This window comes from Hyla sarda, chromosome 2 (genome assembly GCF_029499605.1).
Source record: "Hyla sarda isolate aHylSar1 chromosome 2, aHylSar1.hap1, whole genome shotgun sequence".
Classification (NCBI taxonomy): Eukaryota; Metazoa; Chordata; class Amphibia; order Anura; family Hylidae; genus Hyla; species Hyla sarda.
The window spans coordinates 465,934,933-465,955,920 of NC_079190.1; the positions used below are offsets into that span (position 1 = coordinate 465,934,933).

Below are 20,988 nucleotides of genomic sequence, written 5' to 3' on the forward strand. Positions count from 1 at the left end.
CAGTTCTGCAATATCGCATGTTCAGATCAGACAGAAAATAATACCTTTAATCAAGGATTAAATAAAGAATGGAAACATGTTACAAAAGACTGGTTTTTTGAAGGGTTGTTATCATGTGGTGAAGTCAGTATTTATTTTTTACACAATTTTCTTCGGTGATGTCCTTCCCATTGATTCCTCATTTCTTAAAGAGGATCTGTCATTGTGAAAAAACTTTTTATATGTTACTGAGAAAAGCAAATGTATAATGTTTATAATATATTATTATGGAAAATTGATGCTGGTTTTCATTAAAAACTGGAGCATCGGGGACTTCCCGGGGACACGGCGACAGCGATGGACGGCGACATCCAGAGCAGCGGTGACGGTCCAAAGCGGCTGGGACACGTGAGTATAACCGCCAATACCAGTGGTCTTTAACCTGCAGACCTCCAGATGTTGAAAAGGTCCGCAGGTTGTAGACCACTGTCCTATACTTTACATTGCACGGATCCCTCAACATACAATGGTTTCAACAAACAATGGTCCATTTGGAATGGATTACCATAGTATGTTGAGGGACCACTGTATAGAAGATTGCAGCTGGACTGGCTCCTGTCTTGGTGCAGGCACCTTGTGCAAATGACCTGCCTGTGAGTGAGCACAGATAGCTCACCCAAACTACACACCTCACACCTTGTGATCCTCTGAGGCCTTTTAACCCCATCTGTATCGAAATGGATATAGTCACTCACCAGCCTCCTTACTGGAGCAAGGCTGGTGAGTTATTACCCATACCGATACAGATGTAGGGACTCGGGAGTCCCAAGCCGCCTACCACATGTTGTTACCCATCTGTAGTAATGTACAGTCCAGCTGTCACTCACACTGACCCACTCACCAGCCTCCTGAGTCCTGCCACCGAGGGGCTGCAGCTGCCCGCACTTGTCTCTCTAGACTGTCAACTCTCAGTCTCTCCCTAAGTAGGTCCGCCTCTACGACGCTGTATTATCTGGTTAAAAAGTAATTATCAAATGTATTAGAAGAAAATAAGAAGAATTAAAATTTCTAATTGCACAAATGTTATCCTACATCCCTCTCCATGTTCCTGTGTAAGTCTGTGCCTTTCATTGTTCATTCTCCGCTGTCGTAAAGCAATGTTATTTATTCTGGTTCTGAGCTCTGTTGCTGCTCAGCGATTCTGAATGATCTTGTCAAGTTGTTATTTAAACTCTGGCAGATCTCTCACCCACTGCCTGGTGATGGAGGGATATACCTTTCCTGGATTGGTTAGTGAATTTGTATCACATTCTTTGGATGTCATCTTGACATTGTTTTAACCTGACCTCATCCTTCATGTCATCCCCGGATTTGTTGCACATTTGCTTTTTGTCCTCTGCACCAGATTACTAACCCTAGTTTGTTGCAGATAATGTTGCTCCCTCGTCACATTGACCATTTGTTATGACCTCAGCTACATATGACTATGTGTCTTTTTTCTGTACCCTATTTGCTATCTGAGACTATTCCAGGGACTGTGACCTGGGAACTTTCCTTTAGCAAAGCCCATATACATCCACTGGACACAGATGTAGTTGAATGGAATGATGAAGCAGAGAGCTATCAACTTGCTATTTCGCCATTCATGTACAGAGCCAGCGCTAGAATATGACGTCATGAGCCATTAAGGCATCTCTCAGGCTGCAGGCCATTCATTGTGGCATCAAGATTAAAGGATATAGTTTTTTTGTTTTTTTAATCTACCTAGCCAAGTGTAGACATTGGGGGAGATTTTTCAAATCCTGTACAGAGGAAAACTTGCCCAGTTGCCCCTAGCAACCAATCAGATCTCTTCTTTCATTTTTAAGAAGGCCTGTGAAAAAGGAAAGAAGCAATCTGATTGGTTGCTATGGGCAACTTTACAAGTTTTCCTCTGCGCAGGTTTTGATAAATCTCCCCCATTATGCCTACATGGGAGGCAGTGGGGGTATTATAACTAAATGTGCGGCATTGAACAAAGTGGGGGAATTATAACTAATTGAGGGCACAGTGGGGGTTGTGTATACATTTAGGGCATAGTGGGGATACTATGTCTACATATGGAGCCCAGTGGCAGGTATTATAACTATGTGGGAGGGCAGTTGGGGTAATATGACTACATGTGGGGCACAGTGGGGGCATTATTCATAAGAAAGGGTGTAGGGGGGTGGGTGTCTCTAGGGATTAATATGTGCAAATTTTCGGGCATCCACCTGTCTGACCCAGTAACTAGTATTTGAGCCTTGTTTATACCACAAGCTGGAAGCATGGAGGGATGATCACTGTGATGTGTACTGTGAAAAAAGAAATGTGAATATTCGTAATTGTGAATATTTAGCGCTATATTCGCAAAATTTGCGAATTTGCGAATATGCAATATTCGTGATAAATATTTGCATTGTGAATATTCACGCCCAACACTATTCATGTACTGCTTGACATTATCCAATCATAGCAGACAGTGTAAGACAGTGTAGGGACACTTCCCCAGCTAGTAACACACTGTTGGCTATTTAGCCATAAATGCCTAGTAAGAAAAAAAGAGGAATGGCACAGCACATACATATTAATAACAAAACAAAACAAAGAAAGCCAGGAAAGGCTACAGGTCCTCTTAACCCCTTAAGGACACAGCCCATTTTCACCTCTAGGACGCAGCCCTTTTTTGCACATCTGACCACTGTCACTTTAAACATTAATAACTCTGGAATGCTTTTACTTATCAATCTGATTCCGAGATTGTTTTTTCGTGACATATTCTACCTTAACATAGTGGTAAATTTTTGTGGTAACTTGCATCCTTTTTTGGTGAAAAATCCCCAAATTTGATGAAAAAATTGAAAATTTTGCATTTTTCTAACTTTGAAGCTCTCTGTTTGTAAGGAAAATGGATATTCCAAATATTATTTTTTTTTTGGATTCACATATACAATATGTCTACTTTATATTTTCATCATAAAATTTATGAGTTTTTACTTTTGGAAGACACCAGAGGGCTTCAAAGTTCAGCAGCAATTTTACAATTTTTCACAAAATTTTCAAACTCGCTATTTTTCATGGACCAGTTCAGGTTTGAAGTGGATTTGAAGGGTCTTCATATTAGAAATACCCCATAAATGACCCCATTACAAAAACTGCACCACCCAAAGTATTTAAAATGACATTCAGTAAGTGTTTTAACCCTTTAGGTGTTTCACAGGAAAAGCAGCAAAGTGAAGGAGAAAATTCAAAATCTTCATTTTTTACACTTGCATGTTCTTGTAGACCCAATTTTTTAATTTTTACAAGGGGTAAAAGGATAAAATTTATACTTGAATTTGTAGCCCAATTTCTCTCGAGTAAGCACATGCCTCATATGTCTATGTAAATTGTTCGGTGGGCGCAGAAGAGGGCTCAGAAGCGAAGGAGCGACAAGGGGATTTTGGAGAGTACGTTTTTCTGAAATGTTTTTTTGGGGGCATGTTGCATTTAGGAAGCCCCTATGGTGCCAAAACAGCAAATAAAAAAAACATGGCATACCATTTTGGAAACTAGACCCCTTGAGGAACGTAACAAGGAATTGAGTGAGCCTTAATACCCCACAGGTGTTTCATGACTTTTGCATATGTAAAAAAAAAAAAAAAAAAAACATTTTTCACTAAAATGTGTGTTTCCCCCCAAATTTCACATTTTTGCAAGGGTTAATAGCAGAAAATACCCCCCAAAATTTGTAACCCCATCTCTTCTGAGTATGGTGGTACCCCATAAGTGTTACGCCGAGCGCTCCGGGTCCCCGCTCCTCCCCGGAGCGCTCACGGCGTCTCTCTCCCTGCAGCGCCCCGGTCAGTCCCGCTGACTGGGAGCGCTGCACTGACATGGCCATCGGGGATGCGATTCGCACAGCGGGACGCGCCCGCTCGCGAATCGCATCCCAAGTCACTTACCCGTCCCGGTCCCCTGCTGTCATGTGCTGGCGCGCGCGGCTCCGCTCTCTAGGGCGCGCGCGCGCCAGCTCTCTGAGACTTAAAGGACCAGTGCACCAATGATTGGTGCCTGGCCCAATTAGCCTGATTAGTTTCCACCTGTGCACTCCCTACTTATACCTCACTTCCCCTGCACTCCCTTGCCGGATCTTGTTGCCCTTGTGCCAGAGAAAGCCATTCCTTGTGTGTTCCTAGCCTGTGTTCCAGACCTCCTGCCGTTGCCCCTGACTACGATCCTTGCTGCCTGCCCTGACCTTCTGCTACGTCCGACCTTGCTCTTGCCTTATCCCTTGTACCATGCCTATCTCAGCAGTCAGAGAGGTTGAGCCGTTGCCGGTGGATACGACCTGGTTGCTACCGCCGCTGCAAGACCATCCCGCTTTGCGGCGGGCTCTGGTGAAAACCAGTAGCTACTTAGAACCGGTCCACCGACACGGTCCACGCCAAACCCTCTCTGACACAGAGGATCCACCTCCAGCCTGCCGAATCGTGACAGTAGATCCGGCCATGGATTCCGCTGAGGTGCCGCTGTAAAGTCTTGCCGACATTTCCACGGTGATTGCCCAGCAATCCCTAATGATCACCCAACGAAATCACCAGCTGGCATACTTGACCACCGTGACACAGCAACTTCAATCACAGATACAGCAGCTGCTGCCGCAGATACAGCAACTTCAGTCACAGACACAGCAGCTGCAACAGCAACAACCATCTCCTCCGCCGGCTCCTGCAACTCCTCCGCAGCGACCGGCCGCTCCTAACCCCTGCTTGTCCCTGCCGGACAAATTTGATGGGGACTCTAGACTCTGCCGTGGTCTCCTGCCTGGGAAGGCCCTGCCATGTGCCACACCGCTCGGAGCACCTCTCTCACAGTATCCTTTGCAATCCACCCCTGTGCCTCCCGCCGAGGAGGCTATGCAAGTGGATCGGTCTCGCCTGACCCCTGAAGAGAGGACTCGCCGCAGAAAGAAAGAAGATTTACTTCTATACTGCACTGTGCGTTACCGCACAGAACCCCTGCTCTTGAGCATGGAACTTTTTGTTTTGCCCAAATGCTCCTCTGAAGTCCTCCTCGGTCTGCCATGGCTCCAACGCCACTCCTCTACCCTTGTCTGGACCACCGGGGAGATCATGAGCTGGGGTGCTTCTTGCCACAGAAAATGCCTCACGTCTGCTCCCAGTCCCGTCAGTCAAACCTCTGTGTCTCACCCTTTACCTGGTCTCCCCAAGGCCTATCTGGACTATGCTGTGTCTCCTCCTCACAGCCCCCGTCCTGTTAACACTCTGCCCCGTGCCAAGCTTGACCCTCTTCCCTCCCTCCCCACCCCCACGCCTTCTTGTGTGCCCGCTGTTGATGAGGTTTCCATGGGCTTCGCCACCATCTGGAAAAAGACTCTAAAATCCCTCATACTAGCCTCATCCCGGGTGAAGAAGCTTGCCGAAGAAAAAAGAAGAACTCCTCCTGTTTTTGTGTGGCTCTCCACCAAGTATATCCGCTTCCGTGTCCCCAGTTTTAATCTGGGACCACGTTATCTTGGACCCTTTGTAGTTGAGTGCTCAGAGGAGAGATCTTGGGAACCTGAGGACAACATCCTGGACAAAAGTCTTATCCTCAGGTTCTCAGTCTCCAAGAAGAGGGGGAGACCCAAGGGGGGGGTACTGTTACGCCGAGCGCTCCGGGTCCCCGCTCCTCCCCGGAGCGCTCACGGCGTCTCTCTCCCTGCAGCGCCCCGGTCAGTCCCGCTGACCGGGAGCGCTGCACTGACATGGCCATCGGGGATGCGATTCGCACAGCGGGACGCGCCCGCTCGCGAATCGCATCCCAAGTCACTTACCCGTCCCGGTCCCCTGCTGTCATGTGCTGGCGCGCGCGGCTCCGCTCTCTAGGGCGCGCGCGCGCCAGCTCTCTGAGTCTTAAAGGGTCAGTGCACCAATGATTGGTGCCTGGCCCAATTAGCCTGATTAGTTTCCACCTGTGCACTCCCTACTTATACCTCACTTCCCCTGCACTCCCTTGCCGGATCTTGTTGCCCTTGTGCCAGAGAAAGCCTTTCCTTGTGTGTTCCTAGCCTGTGTTCCAGACCTCCTGCCGTTGCCCCTGACTACGATCCTTGCTGCCTGCCCTGACCTTCTGCTACGTCCGACCTTGCTCTTGCTTTATCCCTTGTACCATGCCTATCTCAGCAGTCAGAGAGGTTGAGCCGTTGCCGGTGGATACGACCTGGTTGCTACCGCCGCTGCAAGACCATCCCGCTTTGCGGCGGGCTCTGGTGAAAACCAGTAGCTACTTAGAACCGGTCCACCGACACGGTCCACGCCAAACCCTCTCTGACACAGAGGATCCACCTCCAGCCTGCCGAATCGTGACAATAAGTTGACCTGAAGTGCATTACGGGCGAACTACAATGCTCAGAAGAGAAGGAGTCATATTTGGCTTTTTGAGAGCAAGTTTTGCTCGGGGGGCATGTCGCATTTAGGAAGCCCCTATGGTGCCAGGACAGCAAAAAAAACGACATGGCATACGATTTTGGAAACTAGACTCCTTGAGGAACGTAACAAGGGATAAAGTGAACCTTAATACCCCACAGGTGTTTCACGACTTTTTCATATGTAAAAAATAATTTTTTTTTTTACCAAAAATGCTTGGTTTAGCAAAAATTTTACATTTTAAAAAAAGGTAATAGCAGAAAATACCCCCCAACATTTGAAGCCCAATTTCTCCCGATTCAGAAGACACCCAAAATGGGGATGAAAAGTGCTCTGCTGGCGCACTACAGGTCTCAGAAGAGAAAGAGTCACATTTGGCTTTTTGGAAGCAAATTTTGCTCTGGGGGCATGCCGCATTTAGGAAGCACCTATGGTGCCAGGACAGAAAAAAAAATAACACATGGCATACCATTTTGGAAACTAGACCCCTTGGGGAACGTAACAAGGGGTAAAGTGAACCTTAATACCCCACAGGTGTTTCACGACTTTTGCATATGTAAAAAAAAAAATATTTTTTTTACACTAAAATGCTTATTTTCCCCAAATTTTACATTTTTACAAGGGATAATAGCAGAAAATACCCCCCAAAATTTGAAACCCCATCTCTTCTGAGTATGGAAATACCCAATAAGTGGACGTGAAGTGCACTGTGGGTGAACTACAATGCTCAGAAGAGAAGGAGCATCATTGAGCTTTTGGAGAGAGAATTTGGCCATGTGCATTTCCAAAGCCCCCCCCGTGGTGCCAGAACAGTGGACCCCCCCACATGTGACCCCATTTTTAAAACTACACCCCTCACGGAAGGTAATAAGGGGTGCAGGGAGAATTTACACCCCACTGGCATTTGACGGATCTTTGGAACAGTGGGCTGTGCAAATTAAAAATTTTATTTTTCATTTTCACAGACCCCTGTTTCAAAGATCTGTCAGACACCTGTGAGGTGTAAATGCTCACTGTACCCCTTGTTACATTCCGTGAGGGGTGTAGTTTCCAAAATGGGGTCACATGTGGGTATTTATTGTTTTGCACTTATGTCAGAACCGCTGTAAAATCAGCCACCCCTGTGCAAATCACCAATTTAGACCTCAAATTTACATGGTGCACTCTCCCTACTGAGCCATGTTGTGCGTCCCCAGAACACTTTGCGCCCACATATGGGGTATCTCCGTCCTCAGGAGAAATTGTGTTACAAATTTTGGAGGCTTTTTTTCTTTTACCGCTTGTGAAATTTTAAAGTATGGGGCAACACCAGTATGTTAGTGTACAAAAATGTTTTTTTTTTTACACTAACATGCTGGTGTAGACCCCAACTTTACCTTTTCATAAGGGGTAAAAGGAGAAAAAGCCCCCAAAATTTGTTAGGCAATTTCTCCCGAGTACGGCGATACCCCATATGTGGCCCTAAACTGTTGCCTTGAAATACGACAGGGCTCCAAAGTGAGAGCGCCATGCGCATTTGAGGCCTAAATTAGGGATTTGCATAGGGGTGGACATAGGGGTATTCTACACCAGTGATTCTCAAACAGGGTGCCTCCAGCTGTTGCTAAACTCCCAGCATGCTTGGACAGTCAATGGCTGTCCGGAAATGCTGGGAGTTTTTGTTTTGCAACAGCTGGAGGCTCCGTTTTGGAAACACTGCTGTAGGATACGTTTTCCATTTTTATTGGGGGGGAAGGGGTGGTGGTGGGGGGGGGCAGTGTACGTGTGTATATGTAGTGTTTTACTCTTTATTTTATGTTAGTGTAGTGTTTTTAGGTTACATTCACACTGACGGCGGATTACACTGAGTCTCCCGCTAGGAGTTTGAGCTGCGGCTGCTGCAGCTCAAACTTGAAGCAGGGAATTCACTGTAATCCGCCGCCAGTGTGAATGTAACCAGTACATTCACATGGGAGGGGGGGGGACAAAACTACAACTCCCAGCATGCACTGACAGAACGTGCATGCTGGGAGTTGTAGTTTTGCAACAGCTGGAGGCACACTGGTTGGAAAATACTGAGTTAGGTAATAGAACCTATTACCTAACTCGGTATTTCCTAACCAGTGTGCCTCCAGCTGTTGCAGAACTACAACTCTCAGCATGTACTGATTGCCAAAGGGAATGCTGGGAGATGTAGTTATGCAACAGCTGGAGGCACGCAAGTACAACTCCCAGCATGCCGAGACAGCCATTTGCTGTTCCTGAATGCTTGGAGTTGTAGTTTTGCAAGATTTAGAGGGGTTCAGGCTGGAGATCACTGACAGTGGTCTCTAAACTGTGGCCCTCCAGATGTTGCAAAACTACAAATCTCAGCATGCTAAGACAGCAAACTGCTGTCTGGGCATGCTGGGAGTTGTAGTTTTGTAATATCTGGAGGGCTACAGTTTAGAGACCACTGTCAGTGATCTCCAGCCTGAACCCCTCTAAATCTTGCAAAACTACAACTCCCAGCATGCCAACACAGCAACCAGCTGTCAAGGCATGGTGGGAGTTGTAGTTTTGCAACATCTGGAGGGCCACAGTTTAGAGACCACTCTCTAAACTGTCGCCCTGCAGATGTTGCTAGGCAACAGACTCCCGGACACGCGGCGTCATACTCACCTCCACCGCCGCCGTGATCACAGCCTCCGCCGGGTAAGTGACCGCCGCTGCCGCCGCCGCCACTGCTACACGGTTCCCCCTGCTGTGCCCGGACACCGATGGGCGGGTATAGCGCGGGGAACCGAACTTTAACCCCCCCGCCCCCAGTCTGCTATTGGTCGGCCGCTCCGCCGATTAATAGCAGGGATAGGAGGGGTGGCAACCCTGCCACCTCACTCCTATCTCTTCAAGGGGGATCGAGGGTGTCTTGGACACCCCCGATCCCCCTTATTTTATCGCGGCGCCGCCGTTGATGGGCAGGGGGAGAGCGCTCCCCCTGCAAACACCATAGATGCCGTGATCAGAACTGATCACGGCATCTATGGGGTTAATGCTGCCGGGACCGGCGCGATCGCGGCCCCGGCAGCTGCGGTGGGACTCCGGCTGTGATTGACAGCTGAGTCCCACCCGCGATCTCCTGCGCTGCCCGCGGCAAAGCAGGAGATCGCTTGGACGTATGCATACGTCCAATAGCGGGAAGGGGTTAAATAAAACACTTCATTTGAGGCAGACGAGTAGTGGTGTGTAGACTTGATAGTAGAGATGAGCGAACTTCCAGTAATTCGATTTGTCACAAACTTCTCGACTCGGCAGTTGCTGACTTTAGCATGCATAAATTAGTTCAGCTTTTAGGTGCTCCAGTGGGCTGGAAAAGGTGGATACAGTCCTAGGAGAGTCTCCAACCCACCAGAGCACCTGAAAGCTGAACTAATTTATGGAGGCTAAAGTCAGCAACTGCCGAGCCGAGAAGTTCGTGACAAATCGAATTACTAGAAGTTTGCTCATCTCTACTTGATAGGCTTCACTTCACATCATCACACCAGCACCTGGATTTTTTCGGCTTTAATAAGAATCCATGTCATTGTATTCATGTTCTTTGCTGAATGGTAAAAGATGTTAGCTTGTGAAAAACATGACAGTCCTGTGATGAAACCCTAAAATACATGTCAAGATTTTTAATGAAACATATGTTTTATTTCTTAATATGTTTTATTCATATCAGTGCAAATGAAAAACCTGCCTAAATCATAGCTGCAAGTATATGTTCATGTCTACCCAAACTCTTAAAACCTATTCTATTATTAGAAAAATACTGTACAGGCAACAGTTTGCAATTTATTTTACAATAGATATGTAGTATAATGGAGTAAATAGGTCACATGTCAATTATTATGTTTGTAATTCGCACAGATTAACCTCATTTGGGCAATCCACATATATAACCATGGCAAAATACTCCAGCAAAAGAGTGAAAATAAATAGCAAGAGTCCAGGACTACCCTCCAGAACTTTGGTTGTATATTTTGCTGCATATTTCTCCTCTTGAATATCTCCAGTTTTTACATCCCAGGAACATTATATGGCCCAGGAAAATTCTGGTGTTTCTTGTAGGTTTTTGAGTAATACAGTATAATGGGGAATGGGTTAATATTCTTGGGCTATTCCATAGTGATTATCGAAGAATTCACTGGCCAGCAGTAGCAAATTTGCCATGCCTAGGTGTAAGGCTGATATGGGGATCAAGGGGTTGTGGGGAATTTTTCATGGCCATTTCCAAAGGGAATTTTTTGGATTTTTGAATTTAATGTCATTATTAGAACCAAACTATTGGGTTTGCTCTCTGAGTTCCTGGAGCAACCAGCTTCCTTCCCTGGCATTTTCTCTCTCGACTGCCAAATGCCACTGTGACAAGATTCTGGGTAACATGCATAGGATTTCAGTTTTCTGGAGCAATGATGCCACTGTATTGCATTGCCAGCACTGGACCACTGACTTCAGCGCCTTTGCTCATTGTGGTATCAGGTAAATATTAGAGAAGAGTGAATTAGTTTAAATTTTAAAGAATTGGGATCTGTTCAAATCCAATTTTTTTTTAGTATTTACCTCGTATGAATTGCTGATAGGAGCGGTAACTTATGTTAAAGACCATGGGAGTCATGTATCCTTTTGGTGTCCCATAACAGTGAAAAGCTTTGGGTGGCAGGTAAAAGCTTTTGCCCTTAATATCTAAAATAAAGGTGTATTTATTCCATATGTGTGATTCTCTCTATTACACTTGGTTCAGCTGTCACTGCATGGTAACACAAGGGATAATGCACCACACACACGTTTCCAGCAGTTACACAAAGGATTTGGTCCCCTTTAAGAGCTTTGTCACGTGAAGTTGAGTTAGAGTCTACAAAAAATCCTGCTATCCTATCCTGAGTTGAGAACGAGTTTAGTACACTTTGAAAGGGGGGTGAATACCAGAGAGAGAGACCGAGATTGTCTGTCACCTAGTCTATTCCACACTGTCGACTACAGTCAAAAGGGAGTTTTCAGGAGAATTTGTTTAAAGGCCGGATTGCACATAAACAAAACCGGGCATCTCTTGCCTCTAGGTCCTAGACCTGGTTAAGCAGATCGGTCGTTCATAAGGAGATATCCACCTGGATACGCCAGCTGGAATGTGTCTCAACAGGATCAACTTTGTTAGTATGGGATCCTGTGGTACAGTTATCTCAACTACAGTCTTCAATACCCTGCCTGCTTCATTGAGTACAATATTGGATTGTAGTAAAGAGACCCCACATGTCATTTTCATATTCTCAGAGTCAAGGAACAAATCGAACTGCATTCTATATAGAGGCCAAGTCATGTAATGGGCACCTTTTCTCTGCAGTATTTTCAGTCTGGGTGTTGTGAAATGAACTGTCACTGCTGTTTACTACTTGGAATTTTTTAAGCTAAATTGCCTTGCACCTTCTTCTTGTTTCCCTGTGGCCGGTTATCTGCACTAACAAACAAAACCAAGTGCATCCCGACACACATGTACACTGGGATGTGGCCTGAGGGTTTCCGCTACTGTTTCAACATGTGCAGCCCTCTATTGACAAAAGCTGTTTGCCCTCGGAGGGACTGCTACACACTGCAGGACCATTGACATCTTAGGAGCACTACAGGTCCCAGTATTGTATCCCATGGGCAATCACAGATCTATAGGCGCATGTTGCAGTGGACCCGAATGTAATAACAGAGGTTATGCCTATTATTACTAGAGATTAATGAATTTTTTAAATATTTGAATCATCCGATTCGTCAAATAAAAAAATTGATTCAATACGAAATAATTATCTGCAAATTTTGATTCCTAATGTATTTTAATGATGTGATTAATAAAGTGTGTGTGTTTAACTTTTTTTTCTCTATTTCTATTTTCAAATTTTTTTAGGTAGTACTATTACTCCCAGCATGGAACATTCCATGATGGGAGTAGTAGTACCTGTGCTAATAGACAGATCGCCCCAGGCACCATTCCTGACACCCGTACCGATCGTCCTGTATAATGTATAGATGCAGGCGGCTTTCTTGCATCTAGATAGGATGATCGCATCTAGATAGGACACTCTGCTCCATGCTGGGAGCTGTGGTACCTGCTTTAATAGACACCCAATGCGATCTGACACCCAATGCGAACTGACACCTGATGTGATCGTTCTGTATAATGTATAGATGCGGGTGGCCGGCCGCTCTTCTCTGGTCCCACTGTAGTATGAGTATATGCCATATATATACCTATTATTCGTATTTCCCGTAGAGAGCTGTGAGTGGCTGGAACCATCTGGCCAATCACAGCTCTCTGTGGGAAATATGAATAAGTAATGTGAATTCTATTCCCATCACTGGCCAGCCGGAGTATAGTGCAGAGATGCGAGCGCAGGAGAAAGCCGCTCCATCTCTGCAATATAAAGGACAATCGCATCAGGTGTCAGGAGTGACACCTGCTGTGATCTGTCTATTAGTTAACATACTACAGCTCCCATCATGGAACAGACTGTTCCATGCTGGGAGTAGTAGTACTACCTAAAAAATTTCAAAAATTTAGAAAAAATTGAACAAAAAAATGTAAAAATTAATTGTAAAAAATATATTATTTTTACATTTAAATGGCCCCTTTCTACATTTTTATTATTGTCGGCTAAATTTTTAGGTCCCTGCCCGCCCACATAAATTGATCCCCATTTAAGAATGAACATTAACATATTTTTTTTTTTGGTGGCTTTATAATTTTTTATTCACCCAAGATTGGAGTCTACATTTTAGGCTACTTTCACGCTATGAGTATTCCGTTATTAAACAACAGTTTTCTGTATTGTATACTTAAAAAACGGATGTATAATTACGGATGAAATAACAGGTGCTAACGGGAAAATAATGTCTGTCAAAATAAAAAGCATATTCATCCATTAAGACCTGTTATAACATACCAGCAGAGGTGAGTGAAATGAGTGTTAGTGTCCCATCCGAAATGAGGCTGCCTCCACGTGGTGGATGGGGACACATTTTGATCAAAAAGTGCGCTAAGAGCCTCCATTTTTTTACCAAAAGTGCTGCTGCAACCTTCTTTTTTGTTTACTATGTATTTGCCACAGCAGTGTTCACCCGTGCATTAGGTAGTTGTGCTGGCTATTTTTCTTTTTGTTATTGCTGTGCAGTTTAGGGGGAGTGGCACCCTCTGTAGCCGTGCACCCCTCCCTGTTTCACAGGAGGTTTTTTAAATTGATAGTGGATCCAGCATGTCACCCAGTCAGAGGCTATATGCCCAGCAGAGGTGCGTGAAATGAGTGTTAGGGTTCCATCCGAAATAAGGCCTCCTCCGCATGCTGGATGAGGGACACGTTTTGATCAAAAAGTACACTAAGAGCCTCAATTTTTTTTACCAAGATTGCTGCTGCAACCTTCTTTTTGTATAGTTATATGGATATATAGATATAGTTGCTTTGTATTGTTATAACATCCGTCATGTACCTGTATTTTATGCCATTTTAACACCTTTGCCTACAGACTCCCACAGCTGGGACTACTACTACTCCCAGTATGGAACAGATTTGTTTCCATGATGGGATTAGTAGTTTCCTGGCTGCAGGAGTCTGCCGGTGGCTGGGGAGGCTACATTAGTGTTTGTACTACTACACCCATCATGGACCAGACTCTGATGCGATCAGAAGTTATTAAACAGGGGAGCGGGTGGCATGCTCCGCTCCCCTGCGATGTATGGTGTATATTTACTTTCACTTTTAAATTCCCCGCCGGGAGCCCTGAATGTCTGCCACCAAGGAGCCATTCAGGGCTCCCGGCTGGGTTTTTAAACTACTAATTTGACCCCCAAATGTATGCCCCCCATGCATATTTATAATAATCATCGGCCTTAGTGTGCTTATAATAATTAACTGGCCCCAGTTTGTTTATCCTTATAACCCCCCCCCCCCCCCCCCCAGTGTCCTTAGTTCCCCTCCCGCTGCCTACTTCTCATCTTCTTGGAGCAGGGCAGCAGCGGAACATGTCAGGAACCGGTGGCGGTGAATGAATGAAGCCGACACATCCAGCATGTAGGCTTCATTCATTCACCGCCGCCGCCCGACATGTCCCCCCTGCTGCCTTGCTCCTAGAACAAACAGCGCACCGCCGGGACAATTCTATTCTCAGCTGCTCATCTCCGTATGGACTTTAACAGGAACAAAATGGTACACCACTTAGATGTACGTACGTTGTATGCACTTATGAGGGGAGCACAATGCGCTCCACTACGCTTAAAACATAATTTGTCTAGAACAGCAGCAGGTGTGTACTTTTGGCTGGCCTTTCACAGTAACTAGGCCCTTAGGACTTTAACAGGAACAACATGGTACACCACCTATGTAAGCAGAGGTTACACTTAATAGAGGACAATAAGCTCCGCTACTCAATCAGTATTAGGCACTAATAGCAGGTGATTATGGCTTTTTGTGCTGGCTGGCTACTATTAGATTTTTAGTTGTTGTACACACCAGTGCTGCATTACACAGTCGCTGTGTACTACACCCAAAATTGCACTTTCTCTCTCAATCTCTCTCCCTTCCCTTTCAGTGCTTCTAGGCAGGATTTGGGCTTGAGGTAAATTGCTGCTGTAAAACACCCAGAATTGTACTTTCTCTCTCAATATCTCTCCCTTCCCTACCAGCACTTCTAGGCTGGATTTGGGCTTGAGGTGAATTGCTGCTATAAAAATGCTTTTCTGTGCAACACACACTGCTCTCTGTCTCTCTCTCTCTGCAATAGAACACTAATGTGAGTGGCCGCAAGATGGATGACGATTATATACGGGGATGGCTGGCTGCTGATAGGCTGCATGCTGCGTGTGATTCAGGCTCATCCCGCCTACCCTTGTTCCCGCCTTCCTAGCATTCCTTGCCCCATGTCCTGACATGTGGAGCCAACATCTTAGATGCCCTGGAGCCTGGACGGCACTAAATGGAGTTTAATGAAATGATTTGTGTAATAGAATTGCGACAATATTCGCATTTGTTGCAAAGCAAATTTTTCCTGAAATTCTTAACGAATTCGGATTTATCAGATTCAATTCGCTCATCCCTAACTACAATGCTACATAACTCCCCACAGTGTTATTTTGTCATCATGGTTTGTTCTTAAATGTTTCCACAGTCCACTAAACACTAACAGCACTGAGATTTGGGGCTTCATTAAGCTTTAACTCATTCCTCTCCTTCTCTTATGAGATTCAATGACTATATACCCTTCCATCTGGAATTCAAACAATTTTTCAAACATTAATTAGAAAGCCAACTCCAGTCTGTGCATGAAGCATCAATAAATGGTTTACACCGGAAATGTTGTGCATGTGTCCAAAATTAAAAAAATAACAGAAGTTAACTTGCTTTACTTCTTCTAGGCACCCATTGGAATCTCAATATAAAGCCAACCCCTCTGGTGCTCTGCTTTATAGCAGCTAAAAATCTTCCCTTCAAAGCTTTAATGGATATAAGCAATTTTATTCTAGCTGTAACGCTAATAATAGGAAAAATAGAATTCCTCCGAACCTCCTTCCATATCTGGAGTTTGACATTCAGCTCCCCCTCCGAATTATCTTCCGCGGCTATCCTCTGCTAGATCTACTGCTTTTAAAATGAACTTGTTTTCCTGGCTACCGTGGACTTTATATTTAGCCATTTTTTTCTTCATGATCTTTTTCCTTCCTCAACTGATTTTTATAGCTACTATAATCCTATTATGTAAGGTCACGGATGTGAGGAGCCGCACCACTTAGTTTATGTGACCTTCCATGTGTCAGGGATGATGGGCCTCTCCACAGTCACTGTCGGCGTCTTGTCATTTTCTCACAGATTCTTTGACGTACATTTCTCCTGCTCCCCCACCCTGCTTATTTTTCCCCATTTCCTTTCCTTGTTTATTCTTACTTATCGATCACTAAGCCTGCACATATTTTGCTTGTACCATAAATCTTTCAATATAAAATTGTGATTCATGGGATTTGTCTTTCCTGTGTCCCCTTTTACAGACTGTACTAATTCCAGGTCACTGTATGCTACTAATATTGGTCTATGGTGTATAATAGTTTTCTTTTGGTGATATGATAGTACAGTGGTCCCTCAAGTTACAATATTAATTGGTTCCAGGACGATAATTGTATGTTAAGACCATTGTATGTTGAGACCATTACTCTATGGAAACCTGGTAATTGGTTATGAAGCCACCAAAATTTTGTCCAAAAATTGGAAAAAGTGAGGATTAAAGAAAAATAAGTATATAACTAATACAGATAAAGCAAATCCTTACATATAAAAGTAAGAAAGATCTGCTGGGAGCTGTAAATCACTGTCTATGTAGAGGATAAGAGCTTCTTCAGGGTCCTGTACAGTACACACAGTGTCCTAAAAAGTAACATGGAGCCACCCTTACTTGGTGTCCAAAGGAGCAGCTAACCCTGGCACAGGTAAAGAGGACTACAGAACATGTAATACCTCCCTGTACTGTAGGGGGCGCTACCAGACAGCAAGTCTGTGCATGCACTTCAGCAAAACAGGGGTTATACCAGTAAAATGCCCATTCTGATTGGTCGGTTCTTCCAGGCATTGACACGTTTCACAGATCTGGACTGTCTGTACATTGTATGTTGAGTCTGGTTTCAAGTTACAATGATCCAGAAAAGACCCTTGTATGTTGAAACTATTGTATGTTGAGGCCATTGTAAGTTGAGGGATCACTGTAAGTTATTATATATATATATATATATATATATATATATATATATATATAAATTATTATAAGTCATAAGGTAGTAATAATGGTAGTGGGCAGGATGTGGTGAGATTAATTAGAACAGGAATAATGTTATCATTTGTAATATAATGCAGGTATTTTTTAGTGTTTGAGAGTGATGCAATGTGCATATCAATTATTCCCAGGACAATGTTATTCCAATTCTTGGTGGGTGTCCCAGAAGTTGTACCCCATAGATCAGTTCATTATTCCCCATTCTTAGGGAATAACATTATTAGATGTGGATATTCTTTTCATTTCAAATGCTGATTCATATTAACATAAAAATTAAACAACAAACAATTTGGAATATTTTTTAAAAACAAAGCAACACTTCTGTACCCAAGACCACCAGGGATGTACCCTTTAAAGGGACACTTTGTTGCCAGACATCTTATCCCCTATCGAAAGGCTAGGGGACAAGATGTCTGATCATGGTGGTCCCGCTGCTGGGGCACCCTGCAATCTCCTGCAGCATCCGGAGTTCCTGCAGCAGTTGTTGTGATGTCACAGACACGCCCCCTTCCATAGACATGAATATGTGGCCGTGACATCACAATCAATAGTTCACAGTCATGCCCCCTCATTACGTCAAGGCCACCCCCCTGCCATTCATGTCTAGGGTAGGGGGCGTGTCTGCCGACACGCCCCCTCCCATATACATGAATGGAGGGGCTGTGGCCGTGATGTCACAATCACGGCCTCCAGCTCCTAGTGTTCTATACAAAATGTTCAGAATGCTGGAGCACTGGAGTACCCCTTTAACTTGTTTACTAAGACCTCCTCAGATTATACCACTTATTTCTGTTGGCATTGTTTGTTATGGGGGTAACACACTGAGCTGGCACTATTGTTTATCTGTTACTATACTCTTAGGGTATGTTCACACTGAGGAAATTCAGCGAGAACATTTCCCTTTCTTGAATTCATCAGTAGATTTGCGCTGTTCAAAATAATTAACAGATGGGACTTCTCTAGTGGATTGAACATGTTTGATCTTCTTCCTAAATCCAATTTCTTGTTAGAAGTTTTGCAGCCGAACTTCCGACGTGTGACTGAGCAGCGGAAATCCCATTGAATTCAATGGGAAGTTGCTGCAAAGCGGAATTCGTTTAGAATTCCTCATGGATATCCTATGCAGGTTCCCCATTGTGTGAACAAGGCCTTAACCCCTTCCCGACCTATGACATACCTGTACGTCATGGGTGGCAAGGTGTTCCCGACCCATGACATACAGGTACGTCATGAACATTACTGCCGCTACTCGCGGCATCCCGCAGCGCCCGGAAAGATGGTGGCTATCACTGATAGCCAGCCATCTTACCATGCGACCACGGGGGGTTTCATCCCCCACCCCCCCCCCCAGCGATCGCTGCTATCAGCTGGTCAAATCTGACTAGCTGATCGCAGCGTTTCGCTATGAAAATACTTAGCAGCGCGGTGTGTGAGTTCCGATCACGGGGATCGGGACACACACCGCTCTGCTAAGTGTCCCTGACCCGTCCCCCGGTGTCACTTACCTGTCCGAGCGGTGTCCCGAGCGGTCCCGGCGTCCTCCATGCGGTCCTGGCTGCGCTGCGTCCCGGAGGTGAGTTTGCAGCAGCAGTGCAGCATCTTCATTGGCAGCAGTGAGATCGCCGTAAAGCGATCTCACTGCTGCCTCTGAGAGTTTCAAAACTGCAACTCCCAGCATGCCCAGACAGCCTTTGGCTTTCTGGGCATGCTGGGAGTTGTAGTTTTGCAACATCTGGAGGCCCACAGTTTGGAGACCACTGTATAATGGTCTCCAATCTGTGCTCTTCCAGATGTTGCAAAACTACAAATCTCAGCATGCTCAGTCTGTCCAGGCATGCTGGGAGTTGTAGTTCTCTAACATCTGGAAGAGCACAGATTGGAGACCATTATACAGTGGTCTCCAAACTGTGGACCTCCAGATGTTGCAAAACTACAACTCCCAGCATGCCCAGACTGCCCAAGCATGCTGGAAGTTGTAGTTCGGCAACATCTGATCCTTCAGATATTGCTGAACTACAACTTCCAGCATGCCTGGGCAGTCTGGGCATGCTGGGAGTTGTAGTTTTGCAACAACTGGAGGCACACTAGTTGGGAAACATTGTCCGTTTCCTACCTCAGTGCCTCCAGCTGTTGCAATTGTTGCAAAACTATAACTCCCAGCATGCACTGACAGACCATGCATGCTGGGAGTTGTAGTTTTGCAACAGCTGGAGGCACACTGGTTTGGAAACACTAAGTTTGGTTGCAAAACACTTGAAAGTTTATTACTTAACTTAGTGTTTCCAAACCAGCGTTCCTCCAGCTGTTGCAAAACTACAACTCCCAGCATGCACGGACGGCCAAAGGGCATGCTCGGAGTTTGCAACAGCTGGATGTTTGCCCCCTCCCCCCAATGTGAATGTACAGGGTACACTCACATGGGCGGAGGTTTACAGTGAGTGCTGCAAGTTTGAGATGGCGCAAATTTTGCGCTGCAGCTCAAACTTCCAGCGGCAAACTTGCTGTGAACCTCTGCCCATGTGACTGTACCCTAAAAACACTACACTACACTAACACTAACCTAAAATAAAAGTAAAAAACACTACATATACACATACCCCTACACAGCCCCCCTTCCCCCAAAAAATGAAAAACGTCTGGTACGCTACTGTTTCCAAAACGGAGCCTCCAGCTGTTGCAAAATAATAACTCCCAGTATTGCCGGACAGCCATTGACTGTCCAGGCATGCTGGGAGTTTTGCAACAGCTGGAGGCACCCTGTTTGGGAATCATTGGCATAGAATACCCCTATGTCCACCCCTATGCAAATCCCTAATTCAGGCCTCAAATGCGCATGGCGCTCTCTCACTTTGGAGCCCTGTCGTATTTCAGGGCAACAGTTTTGGGACACATATGGGGTATCGCCGTAATCGGGAGTAATTGCCTTACAAATTTTGCGGGGCTTTTTCTTCTTTAACCCCTTATGAAAAGGTGAAGTTGGGGTCTATACCAGCATGTTAGTGTAAAAAAATAAATTTTTTACACTGACATGCTGGTGTTGCCCTATACTTTTCATTTTCACAAGAGGTAAAAGGGAAAAAAGACCCCCAAAATTTGTAACGCAATTTCTCCCGACTACGGAGATACCCCATATGTGGGCGCAAAGTGCTCTGGGGGCGCACAACAAGGCCCAGAAGGGAGAGTGTGCCATGTACATTTGAGGCGATTTGCACAGGGGTGGCTGATTGTTACAGCAGTTCTGACAAACGCAAAACAATAAATATCCATATGTGACCCCATTTTGGAAACTACACCCCTCACGGAATGTAATAAGGGGTGCAGTGAGCATTTACACCCCACTGGTGTATGACAGATTTTTGGAACAGTGGTCTGTGAAAATGAAAAATAAAATTTTTGATTTGCACAGTCCACTGTTTCAAATATCTGTCAAACGCCAGTGGGGTGTAAATGCTCACTGCACACCTTATTAAATTCCATGATCGGTATAGTTTCCAAAATGGGGTCACATGTGGGGGGGGGGGGGGTCCACTGTTCTGGCACCATAGGGGCTTCCTAAATGGGACATGCCCCCCAAAAACCCTTTCAGAAAAACTCACTCTCCAAAATCCCATTGTCGCTCCTTCCCTTCTGAGCCCTCTATTGCGCCCGCCGAACACTTTACATACGCATATGAGGTATTTCCTTACTCAAGAGAAATTGGGTTACAAATTTTAGGGTGATTTCTCTCCTTTTACCCCTTGTAAAAATTCAAAAATTGGGTCTACAAGAAAATGCGAGTGTAAAAAATTAA

General features: G+C 45.1%; 1 long non-coding RNA gene across 1 annotated transcript in view; it reads left to right on the top strand.

Moving 5' to 3' along the window:
• The first annotated feature begins 2,064 nt into the window (after positions 1-2,064).
• LOC130358068 (uncharacterized) overlaps positions 2,065-20,988 on the top strand; it is a 65,622-nt gene continuing 46,698 nt past the window's right edge. The window contains exon 1 of the long non-coding RNA XR_008889398.1: positions 2,065-2,095. This is a non-coding gene — a long non-coding RNA (uncharacterized LOC130358068). The remainder of the gene's footprint in view (positions 2,096-20,988) is intronic.